Genomic DNA, 25950 nt, shown 5'->3' on the forward strand with positions numbered 1-25950 from the left:
AACATTTTTGGATACAAATACACACATGGATACAGCAGCTATTAAAGATTAATATTCAATTGAAGCCAGAATTTTTTCTTTTAGGGCTAATGGACACACAATTAGAAAAGGACTATGGAGGATTACTCCAATATATTACTACAGCGGTGAGACTGCTATATGCACAAAGATGGAAAGACACAGCCCTACCTACTATAGAAGAATGGTTGATAAAATTATTGGATCTGGCCAAGACGGCAAAGTTAACATGCTTAATTAGAGAAAAATCATTACTGACATTTGTTAAGAACTGGACATTTCTTATGGACTTTTTGCATGAAAGAAAAAATGATGGTGTAATGATTTGATTTGATTCCCTCCCCTCTTTCTTTTTTCTTTTTCCTTTCTGCTCCTGTGATGAGGCTGCATTTTAATATTTCAATATTTTAATGTTGTATTTTAATCTTGTTTTTAAGTTGTATTCATTCAGCTTGTTTTTATTATTGCTTGTTAGCCGCCCTGAGCCCAGCCTTGGCTGGGGAGGGCGGGGTATAAATAAAAATTATTATTATTATTATTATTATTATTATTATTATTATTATTATATCAGGATTTGAAGACTGAAAAAATTCTGGCTTCTAGAATGGTTGGATTTCTAGGAATGAATTTATTATATATATTATATATATTAAAAATAATAATAATGGGGACGCTGGTGGCGCTGTGGGTAAAACCTCAGTGCCTAGGACTTGCCGATCGTATGGTTGGCGGTTCGAATCCCTGCGGCGGGGTGAGCTCCAGTCTTTCGGTCCCAGCTCCTGCCCACCTAGCAGTTCGAAAGCACCCCTAAGTGCAAGTAGATAAATAGGTACCGCTTTATAGCGGGAAGGTAAACGACGTTTCCGTGTGCTGCGCTGGTGCTGGCTTGCCAGAACAGCTTCGTCACGCTGGCCACGTGACCCGGAAGTGTCTGCGGACAGCGCTGGCTCCCGGCCTCTTAAGTGAGATGAGCGCACAACCCTAGAGTCGGACACGACTGGCCCGTACAGGCAGTGGTACCTTTATATAAAAAATAATATTATATATATTATATGCAGCTGCAGGATAGAGAAACGGAAGTCCTTTTTGTCTTTTCTCTTTCTGTAGTTTCTCCTTTCTTTCTCTTTTCTCTCAACACTCTTTTTTTAAGTCTCTCCATTCCTTGTTTTTTTTCTTCTTCTTTCTGACTTTAAGACTAAGTAGCTGTCTTAGCATATAATCAAGAGATACTTTGTAATGGGTATGCATTTTTGTGCATTTACGAATAAGTATCAATAAATTATTATTATTATTGGTTTTTTAAAAGGATAAAAGATAGCAGCCTTAAGTACTGTTTTAAGCAAGTGATCACGTTTCAGGAGCCAGGATGAGGGATGCTTACTTATTCTAAATACCTTGCTAGGTAAGAAGACTTATTGCACTAAGCCTACTTTATTGGGAGTAAGTTTGCATATTGGCCCAGCTAGCTACTCCCCCAGCCTAAGAATAAAAATAGTTTTAAAAGTACTTCCCCCCAAAAAAACAGAGTCCTTTCTGTTGGGGATAATTCAGTCTGATATCCTCAGGTGTCAAAAAAGGTTATTTATGTATGCAACAACTGCATCCCATGTTTTGTTAGCCCCCAAAATGGAAAACGAGTGAGGTCCCAACCAAAGAAGAAGGGCAACTCAAGAATACAGAATACAGAATACAGTGGTACCTCGCAAGACGAATGCCTTGCAAGACAAAAAACTCGCAAGATGAAAGAGTTTTTTGTTTTTTGAGTTGCTTCGCAAGACGAATTTCCCTATGGGCTTGCCTTTTTCTTAAAACCGTCAATGCATTCCTATGGGAAACCGTGCTTCGCAAGACGAAAAATTCACAAGACAAAAAAACTCGCAGAACGAATTAATTTCGTCTTGCGAGGCACCACTGTATGTACAAATTGCAGACATAACATATAGAATAAGAGAGCAAGAATAATGTACGTTTAAAGAAGATTGGAAAACGTTTATTGAATATACGTACAGGAAATAATTGTGCACAGCTGAAAACGCTGGCAGCGTTAAGATAAATTCAACAGTGTAAAAAAGTTTTGATGGATGCAATAATGGAAAACCAATTGGTATAGTTTTTGTAAAAAATGCAGGCATATAAGATGTGTAAAATGAACCATGGAAAGAGAAGGGAAGTCAATGATATTTTAAGGATGTAAAGTGAGTATTTGAAATTGTAAAACAGAAAATGAGTCCCATGGACTGCAAGAAGATCAAACCTATCCATTCTGAAGGAAATCAGCCCTGGGTGCTCACTGGAAGGACAGATCCTGAAGCTGAGGCTCCAGTACTTTGGCCACCTCATGAGAAGAGAAGACTCCCTGGAAAAGACCCTGATGTTGGGAAAGATGGAGGGCACAAGGAGAAGGGGACGACAGAGGACGAGATGGTTGGACAGTGTTCTCGAAGCTACCAACATGAGTTTGACCCAACTGTGGGACAGCTGAAAACGCTGGCAGCGTTAATATAAATCCAACAGTGTAAAGTTTTGATGGGTGCAATCATGGAAAACTCATCGGTATGGCTTTTGTATGCAGGGATTTGGAGATGCAAAATGAACCATGCGTGGGGGGGGAAAGAAGGTAAATCGTTGATATATTAAGGGTGTAAAAGGAGCATTTGATTCGCTGCTTTCGCTTGCGGAACGAAACGCCCATGCGCGCTCCTCGACCTTTCCCTTTGCGCTCGTGGCAACCGGGAGAAAAAAAACAAAAAACGGGACAGAACGAGAGAGCCGCATCGGGGCGGAGCATGCGCAAAAGCAGCCTGGGTTGGGAGGCGAGGGGGCGTGGCTGAGGGGGCGGGCGCAGGCGTCTCGGATTCCAGAAGGGGGCGTGGCCACCGCTGCGCTCTCTTTCCCCGTCCGGCGTCCAAGGTGCGCCGCGGCTGCTGCTATAGCGAAAGCAACAGGTGCGCTTCGCGGCAGAGGAAGGAAGGAAGGTCCGGCTGGGGGGGAGCGGCCGTCGGAAGCTCGAGCGAGGTAGGTAGCGAAGGGTAGCCGAGGGCACCCCGCCGATCTCCCTGGCCGGGCGCTTAGTCGCTGGGATGCACCGGTCCAGCGGTGCCTACGATTTCTCCCCGTGGGGGTGCGCTCTCTTTTCTGCGCCGGGTGACCCCCCGATTCCCGAGGCGGCGGAGTCGGCAGGTGCAACGGAAAAACCTTCACCATTGCCCCCTTCCCGGAGGAGAGGACCCTTAATAATGATGATGATGATAATTCTATTATTTATACCCAGCACGGCCCCCTCCCCGCTTTCCCCAGGGGAACTGTTGTGACGTGGGGTTTGTGATTTCAGCTCTCTTGACATAATCTGCTGGAGACAGTTCTCTAGTAACACTTCTTTATTACAGCAAACAAGACTGAAGACTGAGGAGGGGAAAGCTACATTTATAGGGACAGGGGACTAGCTAGAAAGGATACATTTTGGAGGGAACAATATCAGGCAATCACAGTCCTGCCTTTTGGAGGAAACCAATAAGACAGAGGATCCAAATACAGCAGTTTAAATGAACCAATAGTAGCTGTACCCCCTGAAACCAAAAGGCAGTTACTTTACCCTAATGCAAATATAGACAATAATAATACAGATATAAAATCCTTTGACTCAATACACAACACCCCTCCCCCCCTAGTGAGCACAGCAGACGTAATCTCTCAGGTACTGTGGGGTCCTACAACTTCTACTTGATCTCCTGACAACAGGCGTTGCCGGTTCTGGATTGGGTGTTACCTGTGGTAGAGGGGCTGCTATAGGGGTTTCCTCAGGAACAGATGGAGTCCCAGACATCTCAGGGTTCCCTACCTGTACCTCGTCATCATGAGGACTAGCAGACCCTGGTTCATTTGCTGAAGCCCCTGGTGACTGCACCTCTGGGCCATTTTCACTCTGGTCTTGCAGCTCTGCGTCGTTAGCCAGGGATGAATTATCTGACTCCTCCCTGCTGAGCGCCCGGCGCCTCAGCTGATCTATATGTCTCTTCCAAACTTGCCCATTTTCCAAGGTTACATAATAGGACACAGGTCCACTAGCCCGGGTGACCACACCAGCCACCCACCGCGAACCTCGTGAATAGTTCCTCACCCAGACCAGATCTTCAGGGGCGAGATACCTTGTTGTGTCAGTCTCAGCCTGGGGGGTTGCTCTTGAATTATGGTTTGGCATTTTATCCGGGTGGACATAATCCAGCACCGTTACCAGTCTTCTACCCAAGAGCAGCTCAGCTGGCGACTTGCCCGTCGCAGTACACGGCGTCGCATGCTGCAAAAATAACATTCGCGCGATGCGAGCTGACCAGTTACCCTCCATTAAGCGCGCAATGGATTCTTTGGCTGTTCTTACCATGCGCTCAGCCTGCCCATTGGAGGATGGGTGAAAGGGCGCGGATGTGACCCCTCTTATGAAGTTATCAGCCAAGAATGCCCTGAATTCTTGGGATACAAAAGCTGCCCCATTATCTGATACAATGGTCTCAGGTAACCCGTGGGTTGCAAACAGCTGCCTCAACACCTTGATTACGGCAGCTGATGCCATGCTAGGGACCATCGCCACTTCTAACCATTTGGAATATGCATCGACGACAACCAAAAAGACCTTCCCCTGGAATGGCCCAGCAAAATCTAAGTGCAGCCGGCTCCAGGGAGATCTGGACTGCTCCCACCAGTGAACTGGTGCTCTGGCCACTTCTGGCCGCACCTCTTGGCATGCCTTACATGTTCGTACCCATTGTTCTATGTTCTGGTCCATTCCAGGCCACCACACATAACATCGGGCTAGCGACTTCATCCTGACCATTCCCGGGTGTCCCATGTGAAGCGTCTCAAGCACCCTGTTTCTCAGTGGTGCTGGGATGATCACCCTATCTCCCCACAGGAGACAACCCTTATGCATGGACAACTCGTGCTGCCTTGTCGCATAAGGCCTGAATTTGTCTTCATGCGGACCACCTGGCCACCCCCTCCCCACCCAAGTGAGCACACGGGAGAGAACAGCATCTTTCCTCGTTTACTCAGCTATATCAGTAGCCGTTACAGGAGCCCCCGGAAGTGTTTCCAGCATCATTATGTGCTCCGCTGGAGCGGGATCCTCATTGCTCCCGCCAGGAAGGGGCAATCGACTCAGCGCATCAGCGTGGCACAACCGTTTCCCCGGCACATGGGTCAAGGTGTACTGGAACCCGTTCAGGAATATAGACCAACGCAACATTCTGGGGGAGAGAATTTGTGGCGTTTGTTTGTTCGGGTTGAACAACCCTAACAGTGGTTTGTGGTCCGTTTCAATGGAGAAATGGCGACCGTACACATAATCATGGAACTTTTTGATTCCTGCCACAATTGCAAGCGCCTCTTTGTCAATTTGAGCATAGTTGCGCTCCGTGGGCGACAACGTACGGGAATAGAAAGAGATGGGCTTTTCCGACCCATCCAGTTCCCTATGACTCAGCACCGCCCCCAGGCCGTATTGAGAGGCATCACATGCCAGGACCAGCGGCTTTGACTCATCATAATGAGCAAGGACGCTCCCGCTACTCAGCATTCTTCGCAAGGAGTCAAAAGCCTCCTGCTGCCCCTGCCCCCATCGCCACACATTCTTTTTCTGCAACAGTCTATGTAATGGTTCAGCTACCGAAGCTTTATGGGGTAAGAACGAATGATAAAAGTTAATAAGTCCCAGGAATGACTGCAACTCCGTCTTGTTCTGTGGTCGTGGTGCCTCGATGATGGCCTTAATCTTAGCATCTGTGGGGTGGATGCCTGATGCATCAATTTTAAACCCCAAGAAATCCACAGCTGGCACCCCAAAACTGCATTTTTCCTTTTTCAGTTGCAACCCCACCTCCTTGAACTTGAGCAACACTGCACGGACACGCGCAACCAGTTCCTGTGGGTCTTTTCCAGCAATCAAAACGTCATCAAAAAATGGCAAGACCCCCGGCAGACCTCTTAACAGGCGTTCCATGAGCCCTTGAAAAATCCCTGGGGCCACACAAACTCCAAATTGTAATCTGTTAACTCTGAACGCCCCTTTATGTGTGACAATAGTCTGTGCTTCCGCTGATTGTGGGGTTACTGGCAGCTGTTGGTAGGCTTGTGCCAGGTCAATTTTGGCAAACACCTTGCCCCCAGCCAGTTTAGCCAACAGATGTGATACGACTGGAATGGGGTATGAGTTTCCCCTGAGTGCCTTATTGATAGTACATTTGTAATCTGCACAGATCCTGACTTCCCCATTTGCTTTAAGGGGCGTGACGATTGGAGTCTCCCACTTAGCAGAGTCCACGGGTGAGAGAACTCCCTGCTTGACCAATTTATCCAGCTCTGCTTCGATCTTGGGTTGCAGTGCAAATGGCACTCGCCTTGGTTTGAGTCGGATTGGGGCCACCCCAGGGTCCAACTCGAAGTCAACTGGGGGCCCTTTATAACAACCCAGTTTTCCATTAAAGAGACCAGCAAACTCTTTGCATAATGCCTCGCTCATCTCAGGGCAGGTTTGGATTGAATTAAGCCCTGATATACTCAGTCCCAGGGCGGGGAACCAGTCAGTGCCCAGGAGACTGGGGCGACTGCCCTTCGCAATCACCAGTTTGAGTACAGCCTGTTTGTCCCGGAACTGAACTCTCACGGCACACATTCCCATAACATGGATGCGGCCCGCTGAGTATGACTGCAAGGTTGCCGGGAAGGGCTCCAGAGGGGGCAACTTACCCCTGGGGAAGAATGTCCTCGCGGTCTGGTCCGACACGATAGTGAATCCAGATCCGGAGTCCACCTCCATGTCGCACTGCTGACCCTCAATCTTCACCTTGACGTGTGCCTTGCCTTGCGCTGGGAACTGCACGACCCTCCCGTTGATCTCCGTTACATAGTGGCAGTCCTTTAGAAAATGGTTTGCTGTGGGCGGTCTGCGATGCTCCAGTCTAGGTGTTCCTGTCGCTCCCAACGCCGCCGATCTACAGACCCTGGCGATGTGACCTGTCTTCCCGCACGTCCGGCACATAGCATCCCGGAAACGACAACTCTTCCGCTCATGGTTTCCGCCACAACCTGGACACCTGCCTCGGTGATCTTTGTGCACTGTGCAGGCCTGACGCACTGACTCGACCCCACGGACTGGGCTCTGGCTCGGAGTAGCCTCTAGCTCGTCCATGGCATGCGCAACTTCTATCTGTGGCTTAGGGGCCTTGCGACTGGCATCAAGCTCCTCTCTTTCATAATTCTCCGTGGCGGTGGCCTCCTTCAAGGCTGAAGCAAGGGTAACCTCTTCTTTAGCCACGATGCGTCTTCTGGCTTTCTTGCTGCTCAGACCACCGATAAACCGATCCAGGAGAGTCTCTTCCAGATTTTGGAAGTCGCAGTGCTGAGCGAGCTTCCGCAGTTCAGCTAGAAATGCAGATACAGACTCCCCAGCACGCTGCTGCCTCTCATGAAACTCCATCCGCCGGGCCATCTTGGTCTCAGTAGGCGCCAAATGGCTTGTTAGGCAGGCAAGAATATCTTTGAGAGATGTCTCACTTAGCTTCGCTGGAGCAAGCAATGCCTTGGCCAGCTTGAAGGTCTCAGGCCCACAGTAGCTCAGGAATGTGGCCCTTCTTTTGCTGGCATCGGTGATCCCTTGAGCCACTGCGAAGAACTCGAAGCGTTCGACGTAGTCTTCCCACGTGTGGGGCTCTGATGGCTGGAAGGGCTCCAATACCCTTGGACTCTCCATTGTCCTGTGGCAGGGTCGTCTTCTCAGCTGGCCAGTGAGTCTTGTTCTTAGCTGCAATCCGGACTCTGAGGCAGGGCTGCGTTTAACCGCTCCTCAGCATTCCGGATCCCACCTTCGTCGCCAGTTGTTGTGACGTGGGGTTTGTGATTTCAGCTCTCTTGACATAATCTGCTGGAGACAGTTCTCTAGTAACACTTCTTTATTACAGCAAACAAGACTGAAGACTGAGGAGGGGAAAGCTACATTTATAGGGACAGGGGACTAGCTAGAAAGGATACATTTTGGAGGGAACAATATCAGGCAATCACAGTCCTGCCTTTTGGAGGAAACCAATAAGACAGAGGATCCAAATACAGCAGTTTAAATGAACCAATAGTAGCTGTACCCCCTGAAACCAAAAGGCAGTTACTTTACCCTAATGCAAATATAGACAATAATAATACAGATATAAAATCCTTTGACTCAATACACAACAGGAACGACCCATAATAATAATTATTATTATTCTATTATTTATACCCAGCACAACCTCTTCCCCCACCTTTCCCCAGGGCTACGACCCATAATAATAATAATAATAATTCTATTATTTATACCCAGCACAACCTCTTCCCCCACCTTTCCCCAGGGGGACGACCGATAATAATAATAATAATAATAATAATAATAATAATAATAATAATAATAATAATTTCTATTTATACCCAGCATAGCCCCCTCCCCGCCTTTCCCCAGGGGGATAACCCTTAATAATGATGATAATAATTCTATTATTTATACCCTGCCCATCTGGCTGGGTTTCTTTTACACTCTGGGCAGCTTCTAGCAGAATATATATATATATATATATATATATATATATATATGCACACAATAGAACACCAGGAGTTAAAAACTTCTCCGTACAGGGCTGCCTTCAGATGTCATCTGAAAATGGTGTAGTTCTTTTATCTCCTTGACACCTGATGGGAGGGCGTTTGGCCATGGCAGAGAAGGCCCTCTGCCCTCTTTGAAATGTGTCGTGTTTCGAGAGGGGGGTGCCAGGGGAGCCCACGTCAATAAAATATTGGTTGGAGGCAGGTAAGCCCTGCCCAGCATCATGGATGTACACTATTTGAATGGCAATCCCCACCAACTTTTTTGGAGGGGCGGCCCCCTCAAATATTTTATTCAGTGGATCTCAAAGAGATCTCAGTCCCTAGGAGTTGGCTGCTATGTGGGGAGTGGATGACGACACCACAATAAAAGGTGGATTTTGGGTACTTTGGTTATAAAGCTGAAAGTGGTAAAAAAAGGGTTAAAATACTCTGGTATTTGTAACTCATGGCTAGCCCAAGTATAGGATAGGCTACTGACTGTGGCTCCTCAGATGCTGCCAGTGTTTGGGTGGATTGTAATTTGACTAAACTGCAAGGGCTGGCAACCCTAATTTGCAGGCAGGTGCATTTTAATTTGTGTGTGTGTATCTGGGGCGTTGGACATCATCTCCTGTTCCACCAGTAGGAACTGTGCACTTCTGCTGGGCCCGGAGGTGCTACGATTGCTGATCTCTAAAGTTCTTGCGCTGCATTTTCCTCAACGGGTCACTTGAGGGTGAAACTCTCCAGTGTCTTATCGATTGCACAGTCCCAAGTGCTTGGTGGTTCGGTTAACTGGTCTGGAAGTGCAATGTGGTTTATCCTACTGGGCCAGCTATGTGGGATCCTTGCTGGATCTTCTCGGGATGTGAGGAGGAGGAAATGGTCAACCTGTATATTCACGAAAATTTTTGCAAGATTAACAGCTCCCTTTGTAGTTTTCTCTTGCATCTGTGATTGATGTGAGGACTGCTGCTATTCTCCGGAGACTAGACCTGGTCCTGAAGATCTACTGTTCCTTGTATTTATCAAAAACAATTGTTTTCACTCTACCTGCTGCCTTTGCTAAGGCTAGGAATGGGGACTCTGGCCTTCCAGGTGTGCTGCCATCTCCCATTAGCCACATTTAGTATGCCAATGATGAAGGATGATGGGAGTTGTAGTCTAATAACATCTGGATGCCACAGGTGCCCTGTCCCTGGCTTAGGTCTATTTATGTTGTGGCCGCTGTGTTGGGGTGTTCTTGAGCTTTTTGGACCTTTTAGCTTGTTGAGGTGGGGGACGTGAGCATATTGGATTTTGCAGGCTTCTTGTTGATTATAGAAAGCAGCTAAGTGCTTCTGTAAAGCATAAAGGGTAAAGGGGACCCCTGACCATTAGGTCCAGTCGTAGCCGACTCTGGGGTTGTGGTGCTCATCTCGCTTTACTGGCCGAGGGAGCCAGTGTACAGCTTCTGGGTCATGTGGCCAGCATGACTAGGCCGCTTCTGGTGAACTAGAGCAGCGCACTGGTTTGCTTTTGAACTGCTAGGTTGGCAGGAGCAGGGACCGTGCAACGGGAGCTTACCCAGTCACGGGGATTCGAACCGCCGACCTTCAGATCGGCAAGCCCTAGGCTCTGTGGTTTAGCCCACAGCGTCACCCGCGTCCCATTCTTTAGAGCATACTGGTACTTAAAATAAGCCTGACCATGAATACTTCACAGGTATTTTTCTCTCTAGGTCTAGCTCACGGCGGTGTGCTTGTTGACATGGTGTTCTCATTCTGCACATTCAATGGTGCAGTGCTTCTCAGTCTTCTCAGCTTAAACTGGGCTCTTTTAACCAAGGGGCCCTGGGACAAAGGATGGAAGAAAGACAACCTAATCACATGCTTATAAATATGCCCAAAGCACCTGTGGGGTGGTTTGTTAAAGCTCTGGGTGTGCCTGGAAAGATTTGTCAAAGTTTGTCCAAAAAATCTCCTCCTGCCAGCTTGTGGCCTTGATTCACCTTTCTACCTGAGCATTGGAAATCTCTCCTGGGTTCATAGTGCAAATGAGGAAGTGGTTACTAATGCCCAGAGTGAAAATCTTCTTTAGAATCCAAGCTGGATATTCTTGACTCTAACCTGCAAGAGAGAGAGAATATCTAGAGTGGCTCTCTTTGGTAGACGAGTGTTTAGGAACCTGTATCTAAAGTTAAACAGTTGCTCTATTGCATAAAGAGTTGTTATCTCTCACTTTCCACTTTAGTTCTGTTAAAACTGAATGCCGTTTATTAGATTTTTTTTTAGATCAGTTAATGGATTCCTTTGGTGGAGGGTCAGACTGTGCAGGGACAACCTATACTTGCAACAGTTTGGTTTTCGTATTAAACAGACCTCACGCGAATCACTCGGGGGCACGTACAATATTTGCATTTCTCCCCTTGTTTAAAGTGTAGTGGGCGGAGGAAGGAAGCTTTGCAACTCATTATATTAACAAACCTTTGCTCTTGAGCGGGGTGGAGAGGGAAAGGAATGTGAAACCCGTAGTGTTTTTCTTCCCTTCTGTGCAGTGATAAATATTTGGAGCATAGATGCAGAATTGGGACATCACTCATCTCCTTCCCAATTTTTAGCAGAATGAACGGCTTTCTGGCTTTCCTCTGTTATCAGGCATTGTGTGCATGCCCTGTCATAGCATTGAACCTGGCCTGGAGTATTGGATATGGATTAATTATGGGTTTCACTGTGGGTGACGTCTTCATAGCTACTAATATGGTTACCATCTTTGGTCAGGCTAAATATGGGACAGGTCCAGGGAATGGGGTGGGGGAATTAAAAATTTACTTTACCTGGTGTAGAAATAGATACCATAAATACAATCAGAGAGCAGTAATAATTTGAGCTGACTCACCACCACTTTTGTAAGGAAGGAGATTTTGGAACAAGTGCCCTCATGTTTTAGCTGCTACTCTTTGCTTAGTGATTTCTTTTTCTTCTGATCTTGCTCTTTGGTCGGCCACCCTTCCTCCTTGTTGCCTGTGCAAACTCTCCACCAAACCAGTTAGAATTAGGCCCATGCAAAGGGCAGTCTCCCCCTTCTTGCTCTTCAGCTCCCCCACCCAGATCTGCCCACCCCACGTCCCATGATAATGGCTCTCCTCCTCATGGACCCATACTCTGCCTACAAAAAATTCCTGCTCTTGCTCTCACTCTACTCCTGCCACTGGACCCACCCTCTGGTCATGCAGTTTTCAGGATGAGAAGGAGGATGAGCTTGAATATGTGAAAAAAGGCCGTTTGAAGTCCAAACAGGACCAGGGACACTTTCCCCCCCAAAAAGGGACAACCACATTTTTCTAGGGATGGGTGGCAACCCTAGACTTGGGACTTGTCCACATTTGAGCATCATTTAGCTGTTAACCTTCTTTCCCCCTATTCAAATTGGGATGGAGTATGTAGTTCATACTGACATGTATTTGAATTTTTTTTAAGAGAAGCAATTTTGTTCTTTCCTGTTCATACCAATAGACATTCCCTTTTGTGTCTGTCCCTGCCTTTTAATTTGCTGCTTCTGTTATGCCAATTAAGAACTGATGTCGGACCTTGTTTTAGTTCCCCACTCAATAAGTGTGCAAGAGCCCGCAGTCAGGTAAAATTAAATTTGCTTGTGCAGTGTTCTGGTTGTGTTCAAATCTGAGGAATCGAAAGGGGGGAGGGAATCCTCTATTCACGAGGATACTTGAATAGTTAGGAGCACATGAAAAGGAAAATAGCGGAAAGTGGCAATTGATCCACCCACCTAAAACATCGAAAAAATTGTCCTTTACCCTGAGTGGAGATTATTCACCTATCAGGTAAACCCAAGTTTACAGAGGAAAAACATTGGGATTGGGATTATTTGAAGGCAACTATGCAGATTAAATGAGAACGCGTACAGTTGCCAGTGCAGAATAAACTCAGAATGAGCTCCTGTGTGGATAAGCCCTTCATGCTCAACCTCAGCCCTCCAGATGTTTTGAGACTACAATTCCCATCATCCCTGACCACTGGTCCTGCTAGCTAGGGATCATGGGAGTTGTAGGCCAAAAACATCTGGAGGGCTGAGGTTGAGGAAGCCTGCCTTAATGTAATGCCTCTGCTGACTACCATTCTATTTCTTTTCCCTTCTCTCCTGCCTTCTAATATTGTAGTGTGATGATAGCCTATTAGGTAGAAGTATTAATTAGTTTTAGTTAGTCTAGCTGCCTTGAACTTTGAAGATGTCGATATTATAAAAGCTGAAGCTCTGGCGAGGCTGGGAGAAGGAATAGCGACAAGGACACGGGAAATATTGTACGTATATCGTAATTTTTTTTGCTAGAAAAGGCTTCTGAGATAGTTTAGGCTACACTGAGAACTTGTGGCTTGCTCAAGGTCACGCAGTGGTGTCTTTAGAAATGGTGAATTTCTCTGTGTGCATGCCACACAAATGTATACAGCAAATGCGTGACCACTAAAGGCACTCTAAAGGAACATGTGTTGCAGAGCTAGCATGGTATGGGTCTGCCTGCTAAGGTGTGTACACTTGATTTGCACCTTGTAACACCCCCCCCCCCCGCAAGTTCCCTTGTGGAGCAGAGACCCAAATCTGGGTCTGCCCAAACAAACCCAAAGCCCTCTGCAATGCTTTGCCCCTTCTTGATCTAGAATGGCAGACTTCTTTCCAAATTCAGTGGCTAGCTACTTTGACTATGATTCTATGATTGTGCTGGCGAAGGCAGCTTCTAAAGGAAGTGTTAAGCTGAACTATTATGGCGGAGAAGCTTAATGAGGGAGCTCATGTGTACCGTGGCACAGAGCCAGCAAAGAGTCTGAGCATTTTGATGGCAAAAGCAGGTAATTGTACTATTGCAGATGTCCATCTCTTCTGCCATAAACGTTACCCCTGGAAACAAGAGACCCTTTCTACAGGGCGTTAAATGACCCCTTGTGTTTGAATATGAGCTTCCCGATTCAGTAGCGATCTCTTATCAGCCGGATCTTATTAGCAAATGGCTACAACTGTCTCTGGGTTAACTTCAGTTTTTCTTTCAAACATTCTGCCTGGGTTAGCAGTTGCTGTGCTCCAGCAAGTTTTAAAATAGGAGTTTTAAACTGCTGCACAACCATTCGGAACTGGCTGTGAAGAAGGAGACTGTCGTGTCTCCAGAGAAAAGAGAATGACATGGTAGAAGTCTGCTATGCCAGGAGTTGTTGTCGTGTTTTTGTTTTTTTTCAATTTAAAGATTAAAAACCCAGAACTGTTCCATGTCAACTTTATTAGGCTAAAATTTGTTTCACAAGCGCCAATTCGGGTGTTGGTTTTCCTTCCGTCTTTTCAATAACTAGTAATTTATGTACGTGTGTATTCAGTTTATAGCCTGCCCTTCCTCCTGAAAGAGCCCAGGGCAGCAACACATCTATAATAAAGTTGAGGATGTGATAAAGGTTTAGAAAGGGAGTTTACTTTTATAGGAGCAAGAGCAGGGTATAATATGGGGAGCAGCATTCGATGCTTATCTGACAGTTCACAAGTTCTACAGCTATCAACTTAACAGCCTTGTTTGATTCAAGGCGTCTTCTGGAGTAGATTCCAGGGGCTAACATATTTGAAAAAAAATGGTTTCTTACTAGTAAATTCTAATCAGTTCTGTATTTTCTGCTGCACAGGCAGGTTTAAACGAATCAATGTATGGAAAGGAGTAGTAAATTATTACTGAAAATAGTTCTGCAGGAGGCAAGAAAATTTGAAATGTTGTGGGGGAAAGTATTCAAGAGACTGAGGATGAATCACATGTCCTCTAACGTTTCTCCGATGAAAATAGGGACATCCCATTCCACATTGATAATTTTACTATTTATACCCCACCCACCAGACTGGGTTTCCCCAGTCTCTCTGGGCAGCTTCCCACATACAGTGGTACCTTGATTCTCAAATTTAATCCCCGGAATGGTTCGAAAACAAAGGCGCGGCTTCTGATTGGCTGCAGGAGCTTCACTCAGTCAGAAGCTGTGGAAGCCATGTCGGACGTTCGGCTTCCGAAAAACGTTCACGAACCAGAACACTCACTTCTGGGGTTGCGATGTTCGGGAGCCGATTTGTTTGACAACTAAGTTGTTTGACTACCAAGGTTACCACCGTATAGAAAAACATAATAAAACATTAAACTTTTTTTTTAAAGCTTCCCTCTACAGGATTGCCTTCAGACGGCTCAGGGGTCAGATAACTTGATACCCTCCAACATTTCTCCAGTGAAAATGGGGGCATCCTAAGGAAAAGCAGGACATTCCGGGATCAAATCGGAAACCAGGGTGGCTTCTCTAAATCAGGGATGTCCCTGGAAAATAGGGACACTGGGGGTCTGCAATGTTATCAAGCCATTATGGTCTTGGTGTGTGTGTTCCATTTTGTTGCTGCTAAAACTAAAACCCTGCTATAAATAAAGCCCAGCAGAGCAACAACTACTATCATTAGTTATCTGATTAGAAATTTTAATTAGTTTCCCCATATATGTAGCTGTTGGTTAAGGAGTGGCACCTGAAGGTAGGGTGTTCTTATCTGCCACATCACATAATTCTGACTGATCAAAGGTTAAAGAACAGTGTTAAAGCTACATTTATCACTGCATAAAGTTTGCTGCCCATTTCCTTAACTCAGTGAGTGAACAGTAGTCTCGCTCCAGTTCCCTGGGTTTTCTGAAAGTGATCTAAACTAGAACTTTGTGTGAAATTTATTTAAAGAACAACCTCTTTTTAAAACGGTTCTGAGTTTTCATATTTGCCACCCTGCACAACTCAGATTAGTTGTAGTGTGGCTGGAAGGGAGAAGACCCCTAAGATGATCTGTATACCGTAACATATGGGTAGGCAAACTAAGGCCTGGGGGCTGGATCCGGCCCAATCACCTTCTAAATCTGGCCCACAGACGGTCTGGGAATCAGCGTGTTTTTACATGAGTAGAATGTGTCCTTTAAAATGCATCTCTGGGTTATTTGTGGGGCATAGGAATTCGTTCACCCCCCCCTCAATATAGTCTGGCCCCCCACAAGGTCTGAGGGACAGTGGACCGGCCCCTGGCTGAAAAAGTTTGCTGACCCCTGCGGCGTAACACATTGTACGTACACTGTTCCACCGAAATAAACCGCCCGCCAATAAACCATAGTGGATTGATGTACAGATACAATGGGCAGAAAAGGCTACGATAAAGGAATGCAGTTGGAAAATGTATTGTCCTCCTTCCTAGTGGCTGGGGGAAAGCCAGATGGGTGGGGTATAATTAATAAATTATTATTATTTATTATTATTAGCCTTGTGCTTTGATCAGGCTGGTATAGATACTGAGTTTGGGTGTGATGCTGCAGACGTGGCTGGAAGTGGACAACTTCTGCTTCTTTGGGTGGTTGCTCGTATCCAAGTAAGATTGTCTTCCATGAACACGGTCTTAACAGTGAGTCTGTAAGTGACTCACCTTGTCGTGGTGACTGGGCTTGCACGTTCCTATGATCCTTGTGAGCGAAACCACTGGGAGTCTCATACTCGCAGCAGGGTCACCCAAGTCAGTAAGGTCAAAGGGAAGGAGCTAGACAAAGAATGATCTAAGAAGTCCTCAGCGGCAGAACTGGTGGATGATAACAAGCCTTATGTTATGACGGCTGTGAAGGCGGATGAAGGCTGCAGCAGATAAGAATCTACCAGTCGTTGTGATACTCATGCCATCGGAATAGAGCCTTACTGTGAAGACTGCGCGTTGGTCAGCGTGCACTGATCTACACACATAAATTCACGCACAGGCGTTTTCCAAAAACCCATCCCAAACCCCCAAAGTCCCATGGCGACCAGCAAATTGTAATGGGGGCAGGACTGTGAAATCTGGAAGTCCCTAGTCATGAACCGGCACATGGGCGGTGGATACAGATTCAGTTGCTCTGACTCAAGGAATGAGGCAGGTGAGCAGCTCGGCAGCTGTATCCATGCCTGAGCAGCCCTATTTGGGATCTACTCTGCTCACCCCCAAAAGGGGGAGAGGCTAGAAAAGGTGCCCTGAACATAGTCTGCCTCCCAGTTTCCCTGACTGGATTACCGCTCCCAGTGGGGTCACCACCCAGCGGTCATAAAAGGCAATTGAACATTGGAACATGGAATATACAAACTTTGTTGGACAAGACAGATAATGAGCGTCCCAAACACAGAACTGCCATCATTGCGGGAGAGCTATGTAGTTTTAACATCAATATTACAGCGCTTCAAGAAACTCGGAAGAGCAGGTGAGGGACAACTGAAGGAAGTGGGCAGCCATTTAATGTCCACTCATTCTGGAGTAGCCTTGGTGCACTCAGTGAAAATTCCTCCTTTATCCCGGAATGGATAACTTTGAAGTGGGAGTGACGTGACCATCTTGTGTTTGCTAAGAAACTTTTATCTCCTTTAAAGATTAACAATGCGCTTGGTAATCGCCCAAAGGTTTCTGGGGATGAGAAACCTTAGATATGTCCGCAATGTGTTTACTTAGTGACGTCCATGTGAGTAAAGGGAATGCAGACTGAAATTCATAGGGAAAACGAACAGACTGGTAATGTTATCACTTCTGAAACAAACAACACCCTTGGCTGTCTCGATCATAAAACCTGCCAATGTTAATGATAATCATGGCTTCAGACATGGTTTACAGGCGTAGCACAAATATTTATTATGTTACTTATTAGATTTGTAGACCAACGTATCCTATAGACTGCAGGCACTTCATGTTATTCTAAAACAATTATACAAGTCAAAACTCTCTTTGGTAAAACGCAGCAGTGCAGAGTGAAAAGTTCAAGCCTGTGGGCAGCCAGTTGAGTCCCTCCAAAGGCCCTGGAGAAAAAGTGATTTTTGACTTGGCGGTGGGATTGTGCCACCCTAGTTGCCATCTTGCCTCTTCCACATGTGGCATGCCATAGCCGAAAAGGCCCTTCTCATGTCACTACACAGTGAACCACGCTGCTGGTACAGTGGTGCCTCGCAAGACGAAAAGAATCCGTTCCGCGACTCTTTTCGTCTTGCGGTTTTTTCGTCTTGCGAAGCAAGCCCATTAGCGGATTAGCACTATTAGCGCTATTGGCAGTTTAAGGGCTATTAACGGCTTTTTAAGGCTTAAGGGATTAGCGGTTTTGCTGCTAAAAGGCTTTTAGCAGCTTAGCGCTTCAGAAAAAGGGGTTTTGGAGCGGAAAAACCCCTCAAATTTTTTTGTCAATTTTCGTCTTGCGAAGCAAGCCCATGGGGAAATTCGTCTTGCGAAGCGCCTCTCAAAACGGAAAACCCTTTCGTCTTGCGGGTTTTCCGTCTTGCGAGGCATTCGTCTTGCGGGGCACCACTGTATAATGATAAAATGTATGCATGCTTCCCCGGCTGCAGGGTCCAGGACATTTGATATTGCATTCCCTGGGATTAATGCAGGAACTGTCTACTGAATCATTGCTGCTCTGATGCAAATCTGTTACAGAATTTGTGCGATCTCCGCAGCAGCCTCACGCTTTCATAACTTCTTTGGAAAGGGGCAATGCTTTTCTTGTATTGGTAGCATCACAATATTGGGCTTTAACCAGTCCCTGAAATTGAGAGATACTTTTATTAAAACCAGCCTGATGTATTGTCTTAATCCTTGAGTTTTCCAGAGCATAATGTTCGCAAAATAAGCTTAAACTTTCCCCTTAATTCCCACTAATAATCGAAAAACAAAACTCTTATGAAATGCCTGGCTCCCAGATGTACCTGAAAATATTTGTGCTCTTGGCAAAAGTACAAGTGTGTGCCAGTGCCTTTGCATGTTTCTACAGATGCACAAAAAGGCAAAACATTCTCTGGTGCTTTTGCAGTTCCGTAAGCTTCTTACTCAGTTGTTGTGGAGGCAGTTTCGTCGTTAAGGTGAGTCGCAAATACCTTTCGCTCTAAGCGCTCGTTTAGAGGGCAAGGGGACTCTAGGCCGAGGAGAAAAAAGCCATAAAGCTACTGAGCTCTCCAAATCGCTTTCAGACTTTCACCTTTCTTACCCTGTTTTTCTTAGCAATAATTTGTAGGGCAGAGTGAACGTCACAGCTGAAGCTTGCTGGACGGGGCTGGGCTTTAGCAAAAGCCTGCAAGTTTTCTGTTGTTGCTTCAGAACGTGCTGTTCTCTGCTTCTGACTTGTATGTAGTTGCTGAGGAGGCTGTGGGGCACCTAGCAGTCTCTGTGTTAAAGCTTTCTGTCCCTCCCCCCCCTCCCCACTGCTTGTATTGAATTTCAGAACTCCTGACTTAAGCAAAGCTGACTGGTTCCCCAGCTATGGATCAGCTTCTGTACTCCCTAAACCATGCAAGGCTTCTTTGGGATCCTAAAGTCCACATTTGTCGCTCTCCAAAGCTTCTGTTCCATGGGGAGCGGCAAGACGACCTACCTAGGCAATGTTTGCTCTGCAGATGAGTGTTCATGTGTAAACATTAACCAGAAAAAAAGCCAAAAGCCACTTAGCTGTCCTGAACCAGCGCATGCCGGGAAGAGAAAAAGCCGGGGAGTGAAAGCCATCGACCTGGATGACCTTTACTAATTTTGTTCGGAGGGAACTCTGGACTTCCTTGGAAGCTTATCAGCCATCTCTCTGTGAGATGCTCAGTACTGGCAAGCAAGCTCTGGGTGCGAGATACGGTCCTGCCCTGAATCTGCAGGTGGAGGGAGACAAATGTTCCGGAGCATGCTCAGTTTGTCGGGCAACGGGGAGGCCTAAGAGTGAGGCCAATGCCTTGTATGGGGTCTTCCACAATGCGCAGTTCAGTCCTTCCAGAAAGCCTTTCTTGGTGGTTGACACAGCAGAGTCTGGAACAGTTAAATGGAACCAATGCGTTCTGCCGAAATCAATAGCCCGTAGACCTGAAAGTCCATATTGGCACTTAAAACAGCGCTTTCGCAGCCATCCGAGATAGCATTTTGCAGTTGGAGAAGCTTCACCCTTTTTTAAAAAAAAGCAGTAAAGAAGAACATATAAATTATGGTCGCATTCGGTTTGTAAGCAAACATAATCCTATTATTACCGAGTGAATGTGTAATATGAAATTGTGGGGCTGTGCCTATCAAAAGTCTCCAATGTAGTGAGATAGGTAAGGTAAAGGGCCCCTGACCATTAGGTCCAGTTGTGGCTGACTCTGGGGTTGTGGCACTCATCTTGCTTTATTGGCCGAGGGAGCCGGCGTACAGTTTCCAGGTCATGTGGCCAACATGACTAAGCCGCTTCTGGCGAACCAGAACAGCGCATGGAAACACCGTTTACCTTCCCGCCAGAGTGGTACCTATTAATCTACTTGCACTTTGACGTGCTTTTAACTGCTAGGTTGGCAGGAGCAGGGACCGAGCAATGGGAGCGTCGCACCGACCTTCTGATCGGCAAGCCCTAGGCTCTGTGGTTTAACCCACAGCGCCACCCGCGGCCCATGTAGTGAGATACAGTGGCATAAAACATTAGTCTAATGCAAGACAGAGCAGGAGGGAGGAGAGTAATATATGTAGTCAGTTTAATCTGCAGGATTGGTCTGCAGGGCTGAGATTGAGTCGCACACTTATTCATTGTTTGAGGCTATTTTGTTGCTGGTGTGTCTCTGCAACATACCGAGTAGTGTTGGTAAGAAAGCTCATCTTTTAATATTAAATCCTTATGCTGCAATATCTCAGAAAGGGGTCCATAGCGAAGTTTTCGTGGAATGCAAACTTATTTAAACTTAATCCACGTTTAAATGGTTGGCAGTCTTCGTATGCGTGAGCTCATGCAACACCTGTGGTGTTTAATGCCACTGGCAGTGGTTGATGTTCTGTGCTTCTCAGTCTTATTTTCCAAGTGGAGCTAAATCATTCTTACCGCATTGCTTTTTGTGCTCCCTCTGGCAGTGCCATGTACCCCCTGAACTGGTTGCTTTACCAGGCGAAAGACGGGCTTTTTGTTTGTTTGGAGGCTCATAAGGAAGAACTTGGTGCGTTTGTCTTAATGCAGACTGTTGTGTTCTTGCTACTGACCTCTAAGAACATCATCATCATCATCATCATTTATTATTGATACCCCGCCCATCTGGCTGGGTTTCCCCAGCCACTCTGGGCGGCTTCCAACAGAATATTGAAATCCAATAGTCTATTAAACATTAAAAGCTTCCCTAAACAGGGCTGCCTTCAAATGTCTTCTAAAAGTCTGGTAGTTGTTGTTGTCTTTGACATCTGGTGGGAGGGCGTTCTGCAGGGAGGGCGCCACTACCGAGAAGGCCCTTTGCCTGGTTCCCTATAACTTGGCTTCTCGCAGCGAGGGAACCACCAGAAGGCCCTCGGCGCTGGACCTCAGTGTCCAGGCAGAATGATGGGGGTGGAGACGCTCCTTCAGGTATACTGGGCCGAGGCCATTTAGGGCTTTAAAGGTCAGCACCAACACTTTGAATTGTGCCTGGAAACGTACTGGGAGCCAATGTAGGTCTTTCAAGACCGGTGTTATGTGGTCTCGGTGGCCCCTCCCAGTCACCAGTCTAGCTGCAGCATTCTGGATGTTACTGACCTCTTAAGGATCCAAATGTATAGAGCAGCCTGTAGAGCTCAGTTGGTTCAAGGGTGGTGCTAATAAAGCCAAGGTTGCAGGTTCGATCCCTGTATGGGACGGCTGCATATTCCTAGGCGGTTGGACTGCATGATCCTCAGGATCCTGTCCAACTCTACAATTCTGTTTAGTGTGTAGCTTTTCCCCCTCCTCCCCTTACCTGCCACCAGTTGGCACTAGGGTGGTGCGATATATTGCCCCAAACTGGTTTGAAGCCCATATCGTGATACCGGTTTCATTATTTTTGACCTGGCAATATATTGTGAATTATGGTGCGTTCGTGCGCACGCTGTGCAAAAATCACAAGGTAGGGAAAAGCGTGATGCCAGCCAATGTTTCTCTCGATTCCTGAAGCCCCTGTTAGCTTGGCCGGCTCAGCTCTCCCCTGGCTCCTGTAGGGGGCAGCGAGTCACAAGGGCAGGCGCCAGCAAAAAACCACAGTGCGGGAAAAACCATGAAGCCAGCCAATGCCTCCATCCTTATTTCAGATAGCGCGATATATAGTGATATATCACAATGTTTAGCTGGTGATCCATCGCAAGGTTGACATGTACTGCTCAACTTGCTTGAGCAACGGCTGTGTGGCCGAACTTTTGCGCCCATTCCATTCCCCCCCCCCCCCCGCAATTTTTTAATTCATTTTATAACACAAATAAAGAACACAAACAGAAAAACAAGCAATACAAGCAAATTCTTGTCATGTCCTTATTTTTCTAAATATTAAGTGGGCTTCCCCAAGTCCCACCTATCTGATTTTCATTTTACTTCATCTTTAGCAGTTTACAAATATCATAATTTATAAACATCTCTTTTTTTTAAACCACACTTAAAATAACTTCACATTTTATCACTTACAAATAATACTATTTTAAAATACCCTATTTTCTGCTTCTAACCCTACCGCCTATATCCACATCCAAAGCTATTCTAAGATTTAAATATTAACATATTTTTTCAAATATTCCTTAAACTTCTTCCAGTCTTCTTCCACCGTCTCTTCTCTCTGGTCTTGCAGTCTCCCGGTCAGTTTGTCAAGTTCCATATAGTCCATCATCTTCATCTGCCATTCTTCGATAGTTGGTAAATCTTGTTTCTTCCAATTCTTCGCTAGCAATATTCTCGCAGCTGTTGTGGCGTACAGAAAAACTTTTGCGCCCATTCCAGGGACAAGTGACATGAACCTACGTCCCTGCACTGGTTTGCATGACGGCTGTCTCTGTCTTGGCAGCTTAGGGCAAGGTTCACACAAACTGCAGAGATACAACATTGTGGCCGGGCCAGGGGTTGGGAGCTTAGCATGCTGAAATGCTAGTTTGAAAGAGAGAAAACATTGGCACACGGGAAAGTAGCTACAAACAAGGGAAGGGTTCTAGCCTAGTCTGTACTGGCTTGTCTAGGGGCCAAACGTGTTTGCCTGGATTGCGCAAATGACGGACGGGGAACCTCTTGTCCCATAGTTGAATGGTGATAGTTCATTACCTGCTTCGACATGTTGGAAGGTGCGTTAACCTGAAGCCACTGATGCAGGCAAACCGACAAATATGCAGTGCAATCGTGATATTAAGAAACACCCCAGAGACTCCATATACGGCATAGCTGTCAACTTTCAGATTTGAAAATAAGGGATCAGCAGCCTCACCTGTCCCAGGGACAGTCTATGGGATATCTAACTATCCAGGATAGCAGCGGGAAACTGCGCTAGAATAAGGGAATTTCCCGTAAAAAAAGGGGAAGGTTGACAGCTATAATATACAGTGGTACCTCAGGTTAAGTACTTAATTCGTTCCGGAGGTCCGTTCTTAACCTGAAGCGCCACTTTAGCTAATGGGGCCTCCTGCTGCTGCCGCCACACCGCTGGAGAACGATTTCTGTTCTCATCCTGAAGCAAAGTTCTTAACCTGAGGTAATATTTCTGGATTAGCGGAGTCTGTAACCTGAAGCGTATGTAACCTGAAGCGTATGTAACCCGAGGTACCACTGTACGGTCTTTGAGCAGATCGCATCCCTTGCGTGCTTAAATTTTCAGCTTTGGATCTCATGCGCACAGGAGCAAGTTGGGGAACCTGCCAAATGCTTAAAAATTGGCTGTGTCTGAGGCCAAAAGTCCCCCGTCTGTACTCCACCCTCCCCAATTTGCCCTGCTTAGTGCTTCATGTTATTGCTATGCTTTCTCATCCCCTCATGAATGCGTATGTGCGTGAGAACCTGTGCTTTTAACTGAATTCGCCAAGCCCTGCTCTTGTGGCCTTTTCCTGTCATTTTCTCCTGCTGCTGCTCCTCTTATTATTCCAGAGAATAGAAAGAGTTTGTCCCTCGGGTCAACCTCCACTCAGGGGAATGTAACTTCCTCTAGATTGGTTTCTGTGGTCAGGTCAATTTCCCAAGCTAGCAAAGTAGAAGAACCAGTTCTCGTACTTAATTTGAAGAGGGTCCTGCTGCTGTTGGGCCTCTGCATCTGGTTTTGGAACTTGGATTTAAGTGAGCAGTGTCTCCTAGTTAGCTTTCTTTCACCTGCCTGCAAAATGAGATTTAAGATGTTTGATGTAGTGCACCTCACCTCCCTCAGTAGATCTCTTCCCCTTCTTAAAATCTCAGAGTGAGCAGAGATGGGGAAATCGGCCCTCCCTCGCCCGTCAACTTGCCTGAATGACTGCCTCGTGTTGTTTGTTTTGGCAGACCCGCTCTGTCCCTGTGTCTCCTTTGGCAGTACTGTTACAGGACGTAATAATGTCACCCACAAATCAAGGGTTCATTCATCCCTTACTCATCCAACGTGATATATGCCACCATCTGCCAGCAATGCCCCTTCTGTATTCCTCATAGGACAACACAGGCCAGTCCCTATGCAAAAGAATAAATGGACACAAATCTGATATCAGAAATGACATGATTCAAAAGCTATTAGGGGAACATCCCCGGAGCGAATTATACTTCAAAGGGAGACTGCAGAGTGGCTTACAATTCACCAGGAACTTCAATGTTATTGCTTGCGGATTGAACAGAGACAAAGGGTTTTTAGCACATTATCTCTGTTGATTGGCATACCAAGGTCAGGGAAATTTGTGTTACCAGATAACTTTTAACTATGTAATTACCACTGTCTTTTTTGGGGGGGGGGGGGGCACTTCCTTCTGGTGTTGCTGTTTACACTATCCCTCTCCCCCTGTCCAGCTCTGCCCAATGTTATACTCGGGAAAACACTTTATGCGTATATAGTAGTAGTAGTAATAATAGTAATTATTAATAGTAATAATAACAAATCCTCGCTTTGTTAATGACCCTCTTTTAGTTCTCCTTTAATGGCCCATCTCTTATGTATTTTGGTGTTTTCATTTTGTGAACAGGGATCTTCGGAAGAACGGCGGTATACGAATTTAATAAATACCGTATTTTTTGCTCTATAAGACACACTTTTCCCCATCTAAAAAGTAAGGGGAAATGTGTGTGCGTCTTATGGAGTGAATGCAGGCTCCATGGCTTCAGCGAAAGCTGCGCAGTCTGCATTCGCTCCTCGCTCCATAAGACGCACACACATTTCCCCTTCCTTTTTAGGAGCAGAAAAGTGCATCTTATAAAGCGAAAAATACAGTACATCCTTGAGTTGTAGATTCCTTTGGAGCTCTTAAGAACCACCTGAAAACCATGCCCACCTTGCTTTTCTCAGCACCTAAACATTGCCCTTTCCTAACCCACACTAGAGAGTTAATCTTACAGTAGCCTTTTTCTATATAAAAAAGAAGTGGGCTCTCCCGGAAGGACTTACGCGAGTTTGCTGTTGCAGTAAGAACAGCGGAAACAGCTGATATGGTATACTTGCTGGTTGGCAAAGAGACGCTCCATTGGGTAGACAGTCTTCTTACACGCAACACAACTTTCCTTAGCCGGCAACTGGAACTTCTGGCGGAAGAAAAGTTGGCAAGTTCAATGCAAGACTCCCAACAAGGCTGACAGTCAGTCCTAGCAGAGCCTCCTCCTGAAGCAGTGTTTCCCAAACTTGGGTCTCCAGCTGTTTTTGGACTACAACTCCTGTCACCCCTAGCTAGCAAGATCAGTGTGCACCGACCCCTCTTGCTCTCCTGGCTTCAGGGATAGCCGCCTGAAGCCTCTGGAGGCTTTGCATTGCTTTCGCTGAAGCCAGGAGAGCAAGAGGGGTTGGTGCGCACCGATCCCTCTTGCTCTCCTGGCTTCACTTCGCTGGAGAGGCGATCCACAGCTTTCCCTCTCTGCGCAGCGTCCCTTCAGCGAAGCGGGAGGAGAAATGTAAGGGGCTTGATTTCTCCTGCCGCTTCGCTGAAGGGGTGCTGCGCAGAGAGGGAGAGAATTCCCCCCCCCCTTGTTCTCCTCCTCTAAAACTAGGTGCGTCTTATGGCGTCTTATAGAATGAAAAATAGGGTGATAAAAGCATCATCTCTCAGGTTCTCTCCTGAAGAAGCTGGCCTGACTTACATTTTAACTACGGCTGGATCCAGAGGTTCAGGAAGCTTGATCAAATTCTAGCTCTTTACAGGATCCAGCATTTTAGGGGGAGTCTAGAACCCCCAGACTCATAACATTATGGTGATGGAATCCAGAGGAAAGAGATTACAATGCTGCTAACTTTCATGCAGTTCATGGTAACTTGGGGGAAATGCACACTCACCTTGGGAAAGGATGCTATTGGTTAATTTTTTGTCTACCTTTCAGATGCTTCAGAAGTTATTCTTTCCTGATACCTGCAGTATCATTGATTAGTTCTTAGCCGGTGTTGTGCCATAGTTAGTGTAGGGCTTGGACAT

The 25950-nt window shown here is 46.3% G+C and overlaps 1 protein-coding gene across 12 annotated transcripts in view; it reads left to right on the forward strand.

The window, feature by feature from the left end:
• The first annotated feature begins 2876 nt into the window (after nucleotides 1–2876).
• Nucleotides 2877–25950, forward strand: part of LIMA1 (LIM domain and actin binding 1) — a 77640-nt gene continuing 54566 nt past the window's right edge. For 3 of the 12 annotated variants that reach the window (XM_083427409.1, XM_083427418.1, XM_083427410.1), the window contains exon 1: nucleotides 2929–3033. The gene's annotated coding sequence lies outside the window, so the exon portion shown is untranslated. Of the gene's footprint in view, nucleotides 3034–18391; nucleotides 18501–25950 lie in introns of those variants that run through there. The other 9 variants (XM_083427407.1, XM_083427412.1, XM_083427411.1 and 6 more) reach the window with 7 other exon arrangements.

The sequence above is a fragment of the Podarcis tiliguerta genome (genome assembly GCF_965153285.1).
Source record: "Podarcis tiliguerta genome assembly, chromosome: 2".
Taxonomy (NCBI): Eukaryota; Metazoa; Chordata; class Lepidosauria; order Squamata; family Lacertidae; genus Podarcis; species Podarcis tiliguerta.